At 34.3% G+C, this 10881-nt stretch overlaps 1 pseudogene; it reads right to left on the bottom strand.

Annotated features, from left to right (window-relative positions):
- Positions 1 to 621: 621 nt before the first annotated feature.
- Positions 622 to 1351, bottom strand: LOC144308214 (large ribosomal subunit protein eL18 pseudogene; annotated as a pseudogene).
- Between the last annotated feature and the right edge of the window lie 9530 nt (positions 1352 to 10881).

The raw sequence follows: 10881 nt of genomic DNA, 5'->3' as shown, positions 1-10881 counted from the left end.
AGTCCACATCCTTTATGTGATTTATTTATTTATTTGTGTGTGTGAGAGAGAGAGCCGAGGGGGAGGGGTAGAGGGAGAGGGAGAAGCAGAGTCCCCCTGGGCACGAACCCTCCCCGCGCCGCTCCATCCCAGGGATCCTGACCTGAGCCAAAAGCAGACACTTGACTGACTGAGGCACCCAGGTGCCCCCTCCATGTAATTTTTGTTAATATTCTATTGTCAGACTAAATTTGTGGGTGCTGTCTGGGTTCAAATCATAGAAAGTGTATAAAGAAAAAAATGAAAATCACCTGAAATTCCAATAGCAGGAGAGAACACAATGAATATTTGGCGAGCTTCTCTTTATATATACATGAATATGCATCTGTGTAAAACAGAACCAATATAACACTGTATATGGAGTTTAAGCTTTAGATCATATGCACTTTTCCATGTCATTAAATATTAGCTGTAAACATCATTTTCAGTGTTTTTTTTCATAGAGAAATAATTGCAATACAATGTTGTATTAGTTTCAGGTGTGCAACATAGTGACTTGATATTTATATACATTATGGAATGGTTACCACAGTAAGTCTAGTTACCATGTTACTATACAAAGTTGTTACAATATCCCCTATGTTGACTATATCCCCTATGCTGTACATCACATCCCCATGTCTTATTTATTTTATAACTGTAAGATTGTACCTCTTAATCTATTTTGCCAAACCCCCTCGCTTCCCTCTGGCAACCATTATTCTTTTCCTTTTTTTCAGCATCCAAAATCTTTTTAATAACAAGTCAGGATCTGGGGTTACTTTTTGTAGCCCAGCTGGCTCTGCACCCTCTGGCATGTTCCAACTTCTGGCCCCTTGGTGGCAGGTAGGGTTTGGTGTGGCTGGGTGGGGTTCCTGGGGACTTGCCAGAATGCCTGTATACTCTTGGCCCTTGTGTGGACCAGAGAGCAAGACGATTCCACAGACTTTGGGGAGTTCAGGGTCAACTGGTCAAAGGTGAGGATATTGCCTCTAGCTTTGCGTCTCTGGGCAAGGCTGCTCCTGGGCAGCTCATACACCTTTGGTTTGGGCACCTCCTGGACATACACATCATGTGTTATAATCCCTACAACCACAGATGTTTTGTCTTCCTGGCCAGGCAGCTTCATCTTCTGGATCATCTGGGAAAGGGACAGAGGTGGCTGGTTAGTGTGACTCATGAACAACCTCTTTAATACAACTTGGTTAAAGATGGAGTTGGTTTGTCTGGCCAGACACTTGTACAACTTGTCCAACGGTCTCAGGTAGATGTCCTGGATCTTGGGCTCCTTGTGCCAAACTTTTCAGTCTTTGTGGCAGATGCTGACTCCCATGATGGTGCCTCCTGCTCAGCAAGGTTGCAAAAGAAAGAGCCAGTTTGTTCTCTTTCAGAGTTTCATTTTAGTGGTAACATAGAACCATGGAATAAATAAAAGACTAAACCTAAAAGTAGGTTAGGCATATTTATTTGTGTTCACTAGTTGTAGTTCCTACCTTATAAGCTTTTTTGAGTATTAAATGAGTTACTACATAATGGACACTTAGAATAGTGTCTGATATATAGCAAGTGCTCAATTAATGTTGGCTATTATTATTCAAAAGCATTTTCAGTTTCTTTATATTAGCAAAAGTTACTAATGCTTTAGATAAGCAGATGACATTACATTTCTCCTGGTTTTTCTCATTAAAGCAGCAAAGTTGAATATTAATGAGTATAGAGAATTATGTTGTCATGCATGTTAGTCTGGAAAATATAAATTCATCTCATAAAAAAGTCAAAGGATCAAAGAAAGTTTTTACTGTTAATTGGAAACAAAGTGTCATTGGTGTCCTGATTTAAAGGGCACTCTATTATGATTACCTAATAAAAAAAGAACAAAGAAATAAAGAAAAATAATTGTTAAAGTGAAGTTATTATTAGCCCTTAGTTCACTAAAATCTTTTCCTCATAGCCCATGGCACCAAATAAAATTAAATATAGAAAAGTTCCATAATTCACGATGACATTCTCAATGTTAAGACATTTTTAAATAAAAAATGCATTACTGAAAGCATACTTCAAAATTATTAGATGCAATATTTTTATAGCCAAAAGCACTTAAATTTTAAGAATTGAACAACTGGAGGAGTGGATACTATTTATGGATTTAGAAAGATTTAGTCACTTTCATAAGTTAAAATTCTTTCTTTAAGCCACCTGTTCTTTCTCTCTCTTTAGAAATGGTTTTGTTAAAAATAATCTCAAGTTTCTGACTATTCTCTATTCTAAGGAAACCACATCAAGAGCAAAGTAGAATATTTTTCTTAATTACTGGTAAAGACTTTGGACAGGTTCATGGACAGTTCACTAATTTGTTATAGTCTTTTAATAACATTTTAAAAAATGGTCTAAAAAATCTCAGAATAGACACTGCCTAAAATAAAACCAAGTGACTGACCGAACTTAGGAGTCCTGAGAATATATGCTACCTTAAACTTTAGCTTAATGAGTTCCTTAATTAGGGAAGACATAATTTAAGGTGTTAAAAAGTCATGTGGCTGAGTATTTGAATTATCGTATGTTTACATCAACTTAACTAGAAGCTACAATTATCAATTAGGAGAAGTCTGAATGAAAAGTTTTTCTTGGGAAATAATGACATACTTTCTTTATGTGTTTTAGATACATTGATTCACAGTTACTCATTTTCATAAATGAAAAAGCAAGTAAATGAGCCACTAAAAAAGATAATTATTTTAAAAATGTAGTATTGTCCAATAGACAAAGAATAACAGTCTCTGCTTATATATATTCTTTCCTGACATAGTATATTTAGTTTTAAATAAGTCTAATATATTTTGAAGTGTAACCTTTTATTTAGCTCATTATTGTAAATTACCATTAAAATAAAACTCCGAAAATGATGTTTACAAAAAATTATAAAGTACATGGGAAAATGCATAAGATATGCAATGTATGAGAAAAAAAGAGAGATACAGCTCCATATAGAATATTAGCTTTAAACATTTGTTTTCTCAATTTTCTACAATGAGCATATATTATTTTTAAAGTTGGAAAGCATATTTAATTAATGGAACTCTAGTCAATAACCAAACTATGGTTGGACAATCAGAACACCTATCTATTTTGTTTGTCTTATGATTCTATGAAAGTATAATGTATTATTTCAGCATTTCATATCATGGAACCCAACTTAGAAAATACATTCATTACCTACCCTTTTATGTAATGATGATGATAATCAAGGTAGAAGCCCTTTATAAAACACATTTTTAGCTTCCAGTATGGCAGGTTAAACAGAAGCAAGTGACTTTCTGCTTGTAGGGTTATTAGCTGAAACCATCAACAATTATATGTTGTTAGTTAAATAAGGAAGCAACATTTAGTACTATAAAATTTTGTCAAGCTGTCCACAAACTGATATTCGATTACATACAAAACATTGACCCATGACTGAAAAGTAGACAAAATTTACATAGATATGCCTTAAACATTCTGCTTCCTATTGCTAAAATATCTTCATTGTACATTTCATTCTACTTCATGATTTTTGAAAATCCAGTTTAACAGCTTTTTTCTTACATTATAGTATTTAGTTATAATTTTTCCTTACATTGTAAAACCTTAGATAATTTTGGACTTATTTAATTTTTTATTTCTCCTCCTGGATGAGTCCTGCTGGGGTCTTATTACTCTTTCACTAGGGCCATGTCTAGCATTTTTCCATATATCTGACAGATAAAAGAAAGGTTTTATTTAAGAAGAAAAGAACTGGCTTGCTCAGTTGAGGGATTTTATTGATTGATTGATAACAAAGTCTGTCTGGGGATTGCCTTGAGAAGTCAGAAGTTTGAGTATGGATTTAGATATCCTCAACTCCATTTTCAAGACAACACCTAGGAACCAATCAGTAGAACTTAGTAAATTATTATGAAAATAATAGTAATTGTGTTTTCCAGCCCTGGTTGTTTTCTTTTAATGAATTATGAGAGTAAAGCCTATTACACTATTAACCAGGAAAATAATTAAATTAATAATAATTTTTGAGAAGATCAAATAGAAATCAAACCAGTTTTAAGAGTCCATCAATAAAAGAACAGAATTTAGAATGTCTGCAGTTCTTTTTAGATTTAAACAAGCATTAGTTTACTTTCTAAATTCAATTTTTATTTATATGCATTCACCAAAATTGTAAAATATGAAAAAGTGAAACTGGATTTTGCATATGTAAAGACACTTTTCAGATTATGATTCCAAGAGTGCAGTAGAGTGGATATAACACTCTTGGGAAACAGTATTAACAATTTATTAATATGAGTAGGCCCTGGCTTCAACAAACATGAAGTTAATGATTCTTGACACTCATTTGATCACTTACTGAAGTTTTCTTTTCAAGATATTTATATGCTTCCTAGATATAAATTAGTTTTATTTTTCTTAATAGATATTTATTTGATACCTGGTATTTAGCATTTTATATATCATAATTTCAGCCCATGGTAGTATTTACCAGTATACTAAAATTACACTAGCTTTTAACAAAAGTATTATGTGAAAAATCTGTACTACAACTATAGCTATGACTTCAGAGAAGAAGTTAATCTTAGGGAGATAGCAAATATTTTCTCTTCAATAATGCTTTAAGAACCCCAGGTGAAATTACATGTAAGTGTGATGAATAAATCAATAAAAGTTAACTGTTAAGTTTCTCCTGTGTTCAGTTCTATCTTGGGACATAAGAGGAGTAAGACAAACATGCGGTGGATTTTGAAAATTCAGAAAACTGTCAGTGTCCTCAAGACATTTACAATAGAATTGGATAGAATAGTTAATGAATGATATAAGATAGAGTGAAATTAAGTGATAAATTGTGACATGCAGAGATTGTGTATCATAAAGCCAGTAAAACTTCAGCTTCAGAGACCCTTATTGAAATGGGTCTTTTGTAAGTCCTTGAGGGGATAGTTCACTAGGGCTGCCATAACAAAGAACCACGGACTGATGATTTAAACAACAGAAATTTATTTTCTCACAGTTCTGGAGGATAGAAGTCTGAGATCAAAGTGTGGGCAGGTTTGGTTTCTTCTGAAGCCTCTCTCCTTCACTTGGAAATAGCCATCTTCCCCCATGTTTTCATATAGTACGTGTCTTTGTCCTAATTTCTTCTTTTTATAAAGATACCAATCATATACACCAACCATCTAACTTCATTTTTGTTTAATAACTTCTTTAAGACCTTATCTCTAAATACAGTCATACTCTCAGTTATTGGGGGTTTAGGACTTCAACATAGGAATTTAGAGGATACACAATTCAGCCCATAAAACTCTGCCCTTTAGCACCCCAAATTCATGTCCTTACCACATACAAATTACATTCACCCCATCCCAACAGCTATTAAAATCTTAATCTATTCCAACATAGGTGACTCTCCAGGTTTGATGCATCCTGAGGCAAAGTCCTCTCTAGCTATGAACTTATGAAACCACACAAGTTATCTGCTTCCAAAATACATCAGTGGGACAAACATAGGATAGACAGATAGATATTCCCATTCCAGAAGGAAGAAATTGAAAACAAGAAAAGGATTATGGGTTACCATCAAGTCCAAAACCTAGCAGGTAAATGTCATTAGATTTTAAGGCTTAAGAATGATCCTTTTTGGCTTTGATGCTCTACCTTCTGGTCCAGCAGTGTGGCAGTCACACTTCCTTGGCTCTGGAAGCTGGCTCTGCCCCCTCAACTCTGGCTGTTTGCTTGACTCCTCTGGAACAGAGGAGGAGAAGGCTCTGTCCCCAGGCTTGTGCCTCGTGTGACCATGGTAGCAGTGGCAGCCCTGATGACCTCTGAACAGCTTTCAGGGTAATTCTTCCCTTTGCTTGAAAGATAGTTTATTTGCAGGCAGATAGCTCTGTTGGACCATCCTGTAGAATCCCAGAAGTCTAACAGTGTTTTTTCATTTTATCCCATCCCAGTTCCCTTTAGGCCAAGCTGGCATCATTTCTACTGCAATAACTCCATCTCTATTTCTGGCTTCTTCTGAAATGGTTGGTTGATTGAATCCTTAAGTAATACACTATATTCTTTTTAACAAATATTTGTTCTGCTATACCCTTGATGTTCTCTTATTAACATGTTTTCTCATTTTTTTTGCAATATGGATAGGCTGGGAATTTTCCAAATCTTCAGGTTTAGGTTCCTTTTTGTTTAATAATCCTTTCTTCAATTTTCCCCCTTTTTTCACAATTTACTGTAAGTAGTGAGAAGAGACCAAGCCATGCCTTTGACACTTTGCATATAAATACCTTCAGCTAAATATCCAAGTCCATCACTTATAAATTATACTTTCCATAAAACACTAGAACATAATTAGTCCATGTTCTTTACTACTCTATAACAAGGATCACCTGTCCTTGAGTTTCCAATAACATGTTCCTCATTTTTATCTGAGATCTCAGCCTTTAACATTCACCATTCACATTTCTATCAATATTCTGTTCATGATGCTAAATGTGTATCTCTAAGGTTATACAAGTGTTCTCTATAGCTCCCCTCTTTTCCTTCTGAGTCCTCACCAAAGTTGCCTGTAAGGTTCATAGTTCCACCAATGGTCTCTTCAATTCAATCTAGGCATTTTCTAGCATGCATCTCAAAACTCTTTGAGTCTCTACCTATTATCCAGTTTCAAAGTCATTTCCACATCTCACCTTTCTCTCCCACTTTCTTTTGCCTTGTATAGACTGAGATTGGAGTAGCTGCAGGCACATTAGGGATCTGGCTAAGGGGAAGTTCAGCTGGAGATTATTTAGTTTGGCTTCAGTAGTATTTATCCATGTGGTTCACAGTTACTTTATTTATAGTTATTACTAGCTGCCCCAGGATAAGAGTGGCTTGCAGGAATACTCCTATCATCTCCTATGCCTACAACATAGAGATGCAAAGTTGGAAGTGTGTTGTGATACGAACATGACCTACAGCTCCTGGCACTAGAAATATGGAGGAAATAAAGGATAAGCAAGATTTGATATATATGCCACCAGAAGCCTGTTTATGCAAAAGTCTTCCAAACATTAAGTATATGAAATTATAAGCAGAGGATTTAGTTTTCACCAGAGTCTAGTCAAATGTTCTTTCCTATCAGGAATATTCTTGATAATTTGACTTTTTTTGATATTTAGCTTCTTTTTTAAATTATTTTTTATTGGAGTTCAATTTGCCAACATACAGCATATCACCCAGTGCTCATCCTGTCAAGTGCCCCCTTCGGTGACCATCACCCAGTCACCCCAACCCCCCGCACACCTCACTTTCCACCACCCCTTTTTCATTTCCCAGAGTTAGGAGTCTCTCATGTTCTGTCATCCTCACTGATATTTTCACTCATTTTCTCTCCTTTCCCCTTTATTGATAATTTGACTTTAAAGGATCATGTTTCTTTTAATTTTTGATGGAAATTATATGAAATATAATTTATCACAATTTCTGTTTGTAGGGCACTTAATCTGTAGCACTACTATAAACAGTGAATACATCTCTAAGAAGTCACATAAAGCATGCATATTTATTAATAATGTTAGGACATTAATAACATTAGAAAAGACACCAAGTTGGATTAACTATGTAAAAGAAAGACTAAATTTCTATTCTTTCTCTAGGCAATAAAATTTATAAAATACTAGTCTTATGAAGATGTGATCAAGACTATGCATCCAAAAATGAATGAGTATGTCAGGCAGATAAGTAATAAAATGCGTTATTTTTCTTGATTTTTGCAATGTTTGTGGTGCTTGTCAGTCACTTGAAATATGTAATTTGTGATTTGTTTCCTAATTCTAAACAAATGTTCACTTTTGGATGTAACTGTATATTAAATTTTCTTAAAGATAGTTCCCCAAATTGTATATAAGTTCAATTCCCACAATATTTGGATTTGCCTCTTAGTAGAGGTTATTCATGGTGAAGAAAATCATAGGAAGGAGAGATCAATAAAAATTAGAATAATCAGGGAAAATCAGTAGTCATTTTTATGGAAATAAATCAGTTTTATTCCTTAAACACTTGGGTCATCTATGTAGAGGAACTTCGTATGTGTTTTGTTTTGTTTTGTTTTTCCTTTGACAACATGAAATTTCCTGAAAAGTGGCAGGAAGTCAGTAATATATTTAGAGTTATTAAGAATTAGTATGACTTTCTGAGACCAATGATATTGTGGCAAAGTATTTCAGCTGCCCTGTGGTAGGCATTTTCCACTTACTTGCCAACATATAACCTTAAATTCATTCCCAGCCTCAGGGAATGAATCAGGGTTGTTTTAAGTTACACTTTGCTTTGCTAGTGATTGGCCTAGGTGTAGGCATGTTACCTAATTCTTGAAAGTAAAAGAAGTCTGATGGGGGTTTCTGGGAAAGATTATTATCTGTAAAAAAGGGAGTGGGAACTAAGAAAAAATTCCTTTTTGCCATTTTTTTAGACATTGGTGTAAGGATGTGGTATTTGGAGCTATGGCAACAATCTTTTGATTACAACAGAATGGCCAAGTGGATTGAATTGAAGTGATATTAACCTAGTAGTAGTAATGTGATATCACTGAAGTCCAAAATCAACTCTAGGGCAGTTTGATTCCAGACTTCTAGTTATGAAATATAATTAAATATTGCTATTTATATCACTGCTTGTCAGATATTTTTTGTTCCTAGCTAAATGATACCTGGTAAAATGTGGAATGAAGAATGGAGAAAGCTTTGAGATTAGTTCTTATATTAGCAAATGCTTTCTCTGAAAACACAGCTGCAATGGTGTGCCTTATCGTCTAAAATATTCATTTTAATATTTGAAATGTTATGCATTGATCACCATTATCTAATTTCAAAACATTTTTATCACTCCAAGGAGGAACTCCATGTCCATTAGTAGTGACTCCCCATTCCCTTAGCCCCAGCCCCTACTACAAATCTACTTTCTGCCTCTATGAATTGTCTTATTCTAGACATTTCATATAAATGGAATCACCCAATATATGGTGTCTGTGTCTGGCTTCTTTCATTTAGTATATAATGTTTCCATTTATAATATAGCATGAATCAGTATTTCATTTACTTTCATAACTGAATGATATTCCATTGCATGAATATACCACCTTGTGTTTCTCCACTTATCTGTTGATGGACATTTGGGTTGTTTCCACTTTTTGGCTATTGTGAGTGCTGCTATGAATATTTGCTTACAAGTTTTTGCTTGAACATCTGTTTTCTATTATTTCAGGTATGCTCCAGGAGTGGAATTTCTGGGTCATACAGTACTTCTATGCTTAATTTATTGGGAAACTCTATTTTTCAAAGTGTATGCACCATTTTATATTACTACCAGCACTATATGAGGATTCCAATTTCTTCACTTCCTCACCAACGCTTGCTTTTGTCTATATTTTTTATTATAGCCATTCTAGTGGGTGTGAAGTGATACTGTGGCTTTGGTTTGCATTTCTCTTATGACTAATGATGTTGAATGTTACTTCAAGTGCTTATTGGCCATTCATATATCTTCTTTGGAAAAACGTCTATTCAGACCTTTTGCCCATTTTAAATTGGGGTATTTGTCTTTCTGTTGTTGAGTTGTAAGAATGTTTCTATATTCTAGACCCTTATCAAATATATGATTTGCAAATGTTTGTCCCATTCTGTGGGTTGTATTTTAATTTTCTCAAATATTTTTAAATTTGGTGAAGTCCAATTTGTCTATTTTTTCTTTGGTCATCTGTACTTTTGGTATCATATTTAAGAAACTATTGGAAATATTGGAGGCTGAGGTATGGTGACAAATTTCCACAATAGAGAGGATGGGAGGCATTTTGTTTGGATATTAAAGGCAACCTGGTAACATCTGAGCTACACTTAAGTACATGTCCAAAATACAATATCAAAATGCTGACCATCTATATCAGAATCACCTAAAGAAGCTTGTTAAAAATACAAATCACATGGCTCCCTCCAATATATCAAAACAAATCCCTGAGCCTAGGCTTGAGAATATGAATTCCTTTTTCTTGAGAATATGAATTCTAAACAAGCTGTATATAGAAGTTTGAGAATCACTGAACTATGCCATGTTGTCCTCTAGCAAGCATAAAATACAATTTTAAAAAAATTCTTGATAAATGTTGGCGTTATTATCAACTTCCACTTAATTCAATGTAACATTATAAAAGGTGCTCTTAATTTGTGCCGGGCATCGTGCTTGGCACTCAAGATATTCTACAGGGAAAATTTAGCGAGACTGTTTCAGTATTATAATTATTATAGTGTATACAAACATATATAGATAACACAGGCACATGCATCAGGCACAAAACTATCATGTCTCAAAGCTAATTTTGTGGACTCATTTTTGAATCCAAAGAATTACATTATGGAAGGCTAGATGTCAGTTCCCATTTGGTCATAACAATGATGCAGTAACAAGAATAACATTTCTATTTTATTTTATTTATATTACTTAAAATGTATTTCTTTTAAAAAAGATTTTATTTTCCAGTAATCTCCACACCCAATGTGGGGCTCTAACTCACAACCCAAGATCAAGAGTTGCATACTCTGCTGACTGAGCCAGCCAGTGGCCGAGAGAATAACATTTTTAAATGTTGCGCTTTTCCTTAAAGATTTATTTAAATAAATCTGCCCATTTGCATCCAATATTTCCATTTTCTGCATGCTGGTTATCTACCATTGTATAACAGATTACCATAAAACTTAGAGTTTTTAAACAAAAACATTTATTATCTTGTATCTTGTGATTTCTGTTAGTCAGGGATCTAGGAGCAGGTTTGTTGGGTGGTTTTGTTCCAAGGTCAGCTAGGGCTAAAAGATT

The sequence above is a fragment of the Canis aureus genome, chromosome X (genome assembly GCF_053574225.1).
Source record: "Canis aureus isolate CA01 chromosome X, VMU_Caureus_v.1.0, whole genome shotgun sequence".
Classification (NCBI taxonomy): Eukaryota; Metazoa; Chordata; class Mammalia; order Carnivora; family Canidae; genus Canis; species Canis aureus.
This window is presented reverse-complemented; position numbering and strand designations above follow the sequence as displayed.